Source organism: Capricornis sumatraensis, chromosome 19 (genome assembly GCF_032405125.1).
Source record: "Capricornis sumatraensis isolate serow.1 chromosome 19, serow.2, whole genome shotgun sequence".
NCBI classification, from domain to species: Eukaryota; Metazoa; Chordata; class Mammalia; order Artiodactyla; family Bovidae; genus Capricornis; species Capricornis sumatraensis.
The window spans coordinates 40,945,557-40,951,513 of record NC_091087.1 but is presented as its reverse complement, the minus strand read 5'-3'; positions in this window follow the sequence as shown (position 1 = coordinate 40,951,513).

The window sequence follows — 5,957 nt, the reverse complement described above, 5'->3', positions numbered from 1 at the left end:
GTATCTCATGATGATTTTGACTTGCATTTCCCTGATGACTAATGATATTGAGCATGTTTTCAAGTGCTTATTGGCCATCTGTATATCTTTTCTGGAGAAATTTCTATTCAAATTCTTTTTATATTTTATAGCAGATTGTTTGTCTTTTTTATTATTGAGTTGTAAGAATTCTTCATATATTCTAGATGCAAGTCTCTTATCAGATATATGATTCAAAAATATTTTTTCCCATTCTGTAGGTTGGGTTGGGACAGTTCCAGTCTGGCTGGGGAAAGAAGGCAAACGTGGAGAGTGAGAAGATGGGAAGGAGATGTCGAGAGGAGAGGCCCTGTAGGGGAGATCTAGGGTGAATTCTCTGAGCTTCAGGTTCCCCACCTAGGTAGAAACTGGATGGGCTGGACTGCTCTGACATTGCCCTGGCTCTGCAGCAAGAATGTGTGTTGCTGTATACTCAGTGCTGTGCCATCAGGCATATATCCTTACCTTAAGTGTCAGGGACTTGGCATCTTGTAAGACCAGGAGCATGAGTGGGGTAGAGGGAGAAGAAGTCTCTTTCTTAAAAAAGGAGACTGCACTTTGCAAACTTCCACAGGACTAACTGGTGACCTTGGAAGCAGCATGATGTGGCCTTAAGAGCCAGTCAGGCTTGGATTCAGATCTTGGTTATAGCTGACACGACGACTAGTGCTTCTTGAGCCATTCCTGATAGCTTCCTATATCCTCATTCTAATATTCTTACTGTATATATATTTAAACGTAAATACAGGTTAAATATATATATAGTTTAAATATAAATTTTTAGCAACACTGCACAGCATGTGAGATCTTCGCTCCCCAACCAGGGATCGAACACACCCTCTTGCAATAGAAGTATGGCGCCTCACTCACTGGATCACCAGGGAAGTCCTTGTAGATTCTTTTATTCTTACAATATGTGAACTCCTGGGGTTTTCTGCTTAAGGGTTTTCTCTGCTCAGAAGGCACACAAGACACAGAAAAGTCTGAAAATTCAGGAGCAGCCCTCAACCCTAGTTTCCTCATTCTTTGGTAGTACAACAATACAACACAATGGTATCCTTCACTGTGTCTTGGAGGTCCCCAGTAGAATCGAGACCCCCATTGTTCATTATAGCACCCTGAATTGAGTTCCTTTCATTTCTTTGTTTCTACTTCATCCACTCCTCTACTAGTGCTTTCTGAGAACATGTCTCAAGCAGACTAGTGTCTGCTTCTGGGGGAATCCAACCTAAAGATACTGGTTCTTCCACTTCTTAGATACAGCCATTCTATTTTCTTGGGTAGATCATCTTACCTCTCTGAAGCTCACTTTCCTTATCTACAAAATGAGGATAAAAGCATTTACTTCATAGGGTAGTCAGGAGGTTTAGCATCTCACTCAGGTATATTTAGAGCTCAGTAAATGCTAGTCCTCTTTTCTTCCCAGTTGTTTATTGTCCTGTAAACAGATTTTTCTCACAGAGATTGTTGGGTGGATATGCCTCATTAAGCCATAGTTGAGCAGGAATGATAAGCAGCCTGGAGCTGGTCCCATAGGTTACTGGATTACTATTCCCAGTCACTTCCTGCCTCTCTGCTGTTGGATTAAATATCCCCACTGTTTGTCACGTCTTGCATTCTCTAGAGCAGTGGTCCCCAACCTTTTTGGCACCAGGGACTGGTTTTGTTGGAGACAATTTTTCCATGGACTGGGATGGGGGATGGTTTGGGGATGATTCAAGCACATTACAATTAGTGTGTACTTTATTTCTATCTTTGTTACACTGTGAAGTAATTATACAGCTCACCATTATGCAGAATCTGTGGGAGCCATGAGCTTATTTTCCTGAACTCAGGTGGTAAGTCAAGTGATGGGGAATGACTGTAAATGCAGATGAAGCTTAGCTGGCTCACCCAACACTCACCTCCTGTTGTGTAGCCTGGGAATTGAGGACCCCTGCTCTAGAGGGAGCAAGTCTCCCTGTTGCCCATGCTTTAGCCATAGGACATGCTTTGGTGAGTGGCATGTTAGCTGATGTGACATTTACCACATCTGAGAAGAAGCTTTAACTGCTATTGCATGGTTTGGCCCTGGCTCTTTTTTTTTACTCCTGCCCTCTACCATGAGAAAGAGGTGTCCCCAGAGCCTGGCACTCATTAGACACTTACTGTGTACCAGGCATTGTCTCAATTGTTACATATGTCTACACGTGTTATTAATAATTCATTTCATTCTCATAGGAACTCTAAGACATAGGTACTGTTATTATCATCCTTATTTTACATATTTGGAAAACTAAGATTCAGTAAGGGTGACTGCCTTGCACAAATGTACACAATTGGGAAGGGGGAGGCAGTCTGCCTTCTAGGCCCATATTCTTAACCACTGCACTATGCTGTTTCTCACAGCTGATCAGCAAACGCTTGTCAAGTAAAAGTTTGTTTCAGTTCAGTTCAGTCACTTAGTCGTGTCCGACTCTTTGCGACCCCATGAATTGCAGCACGCCAGGCCTCCCTGTCCATCACCAACTGCCTGAGCTTACTCAAACTCATGTCCATTGAGTCAGTGATGCCATCCAACCATCATCCTCTGTTGTCCCCTTCTCCTCCTGCCCTCAATCTTTCCCAGCATCAGGGTCTTTCCCAATGAGTCAGTTCTTCATATCAGGTGGCCAAAGTATTGGAATTTCAGCTTCAACATCAGTCCTTCTAATGGATATTCAGGACTGATTTCCTTTAGGATAGACTGGTTGGATCTCCTTGCAGTCCAAGGGATTCTCAAGAGTCTTCTCCAACACCACAGTTCAAAAGCATCAATTCTTTGGCATTCAGCTTTCATGATAGTCCAACTCTCACATCCATACATGACCACTGGAAAAACCATAGCTTTGACTAGATGGACCTTTGTTGGCAAAATAATGTCTCTGCTTTTCAATATGCTATCTAGTTTGGTCATAACTTTTCTTCCAAGGAGTAAGCGTCTTTTAATTTCATGGCTGCGGTCACCATCTGCAGTGATTTTGGAGCCCAAAAAAATAAAGTCTGACACTGTTTCCACTGTTTCCCCATCTATTTCCCATGAAGTGATGGGACCAGATGCCATGATCTTCGTTTTCTGAATGTTGGGTTTTAAGCCAACTTTTTCACTCTCCTCTTTCACTTTCATCAAGAGGCTCTTTGGTTCTTCTTCGCTTTCTGACATAAGGGTGGTGTCATCTGCATATCTGAGGTTATTGATATTTTTCCCTGCAGTCTTGATTCCAGCTTGTGTGTCATCCAGCCCAGCGTTTCTCATAATGTACTCTGCATAGAAGTTAAATAAGCAGGGTGACAATATACAGCCTTGATGTACTCCTTTTCCTATTTGGAACCAGTCTGTTGTTCCATGTCCAGTTCTAACTGTTGCTTCCTGACTGGCATACAGATTTTTCAAGAGGCAGGTCAGGTGGTCTGGTATTCCCATCTCTTTCAGAATTTTCCACAGTTTATTGTGATCCACACAGTCAAAGGCTTTGGCATAGTCAATAAAACAGAAATAGATGCTTTTCTGAAACTCTCTTGCTTTTTTGATGATCCAACAGACGTTGGCAATTTGATCTCTGGTTCCTCTGCCTTTTCTAAAACCAGCTTGAACATCAGGAAGTTCACGGTTCATGTATTGCTGAAGCCGGGCTTGGAGAATTTTGAGCATTACTTTACTAGCATGTGAGATGAGTGCAATTGTGCAGTAGTTTGAGCATTCTTTGGCATTGCCTTTCTTTGGGATTGGAATGAAAACTGACCTTTTCCAGTCCTGTGGCCACTGCCAAGTTTTCCAGATTTTCTGGCATATTGAGTGCAGCACTTTCACAGCATCATCTTTTAGGATTTGAAATAACTCAACTGGAATTCCATCACCTCCACTAGCTTTGTTCGTAGTGATGCTTCCTAAGTTTGTTTAAATGATTGTAGTTCATGAAACACTGTTTCCTTCTATTTACCCAGATTCTGAAGGTACAATCTACTGGGACAAAGATGGGCTTCTGATTTTGGACCTTGGCACTTTTCCTGCCTCAGTTGTTAGCCAAATAGGAGGTCTTTCTAATTCTCTTGACTGGGGAAAGGTCATCTATGGCTATCATATAGGAAACCCAACAATTCTTCTGTAGGATCCACATGGATCATGTAGTATCTCCTGTAAATTTCCCATGGATCCCAAATATCTCCACTGTAGATTTCAGCTCAACCTCAGACCCCTCTCCTGGAGGTTCATGTGAACCCCTATATATTTCCTAAGGCCCACATGGAGTCCCAACATCTCCTCTGTAGGAGTCATGCTTGATAACCTCCTCAGGATCACATTCATCATTTCATTGGGTCCTCTCATAACTCTGTAAATCAGTTAAAGCTTGTCTTATGGCAAGATAGAGGGCAGTGATTATGAGAGTGAACCAGGGACAGGTTCAAAAGCAGAATCTCCTTGTCTTGCTCTGTAGCCCATGACTCCTCTGTCCTGCATAGATTATGCGTCCTGCTCAATACTCCATAGCCTCTGAGGCTCCCTCCCTTTTCTTGCCTCTCCTGCACTAACTCCTGTCTGCCTTTCTTCACTCCCACCTCTTTTCTAACCCAGCTGTGGGAGTGAGGCCTCATTCCCAGCAGGCTGAGACCATACAATGGGGTCCTTATTCTGGGCAAAGAATCCCCACAGTGTCTCCCACCCACTGAGGCCCCCTTCTAGGCCCAGGATGGTGTGGGTGGAGGGCACCATGAAGGGAGGAGCTATTTATTGGCTGGTAGGATAGAGGGTGGTCCTGATTGTAGATATCCCACAGAAGGTTTACATATGAAAACATCACTCACAATGAAAGCCTGTCTATCTTTCACTCCCAGCCTCATCTCTCCAAGTGGGTCTCTGGCAACTCTCATTGATTCTGGGCTTTATAACATTTACCCTAGTCTCTACTAACTTTAAGTGCTCATCTCTGTATATCAGCCTCTTTTAATTTTAAATCTGTATTTTAAATATTTATTTATTTGGCTGTACCAGGTCTTGGTCTCAGCATGGGGGATCTAGTTACCTAACCAGGGATCAAGCCCGGGCCCCCTGCATTGGGAGAACAGAGTCTTAACCACTGGACCACCGGGAAACCCATAGTCTCTTTCTTATTTTTTCTCTCTCCCTTTCTCTTTTTTGCTTTCTTTTTTCTGTTTTTTCTTTCTAAGCCTCTCCCTTTCTACTCTTCTATGTAGCTTATCTGTCCCTATTTCTTATCTCTTTCTCACTTCACCATGCTCTCTTCTTTATCTTTCCTTGTCTTTTTTTCCTCTCCAAATCTTAATCTCTCCATGACTCTGTCTTCATGTTTCTATGCCTCTATGTTCATGGCTCTCTTCTCTTGTCTTTCTATGTCGGTTTGTTGGATTTCTGTTTCCTTGTCTATGTCTCATTTCTGACTCTTTATGTTTCATCTTTAATCTTCCATCCTCTATCCCCTCTCTGTAATTTTGGCCCTGTGGATCCGAAGGACTTTCGTCAGTCTCCGGTTTATGAAGCTCCCTCTCTCTCTTCCTTTCTGGTACACCCAGAGGCGCCTGGAACTGGCATGGGAGGTTATTCTCCCAGTTTACAGATTTGGAAGCTGAGGCTCTGATTGTTGGTACCAGACTCCCATATCTGGATCTCTTCCTCCACGTTCTCGACTTGCTCCTGTCCGCGTAGTGCCTGCCCACAACCTGATCCGGCCCAGAGTCTGGAACTTAGCACCTCGGACAGCTCCTGCAAGGTGTAGGGGCGGCCAGGCCTTCCTTCTCGCGAGTGCAGGAGTCGCGGCCCAGTGGAAGCTCGGGAATCTCGCGAGAGCAGCTGCTGCAGGCCGAGGTGGCGCGGGCGCGCGAGGAACTGGCTCGAGGCGCGCGCGTGCGCGCGCGCGCGCGCGCACCCCGTCTCCAGCCCCGGAGCGGCTCGCGGCCGGCTGCGA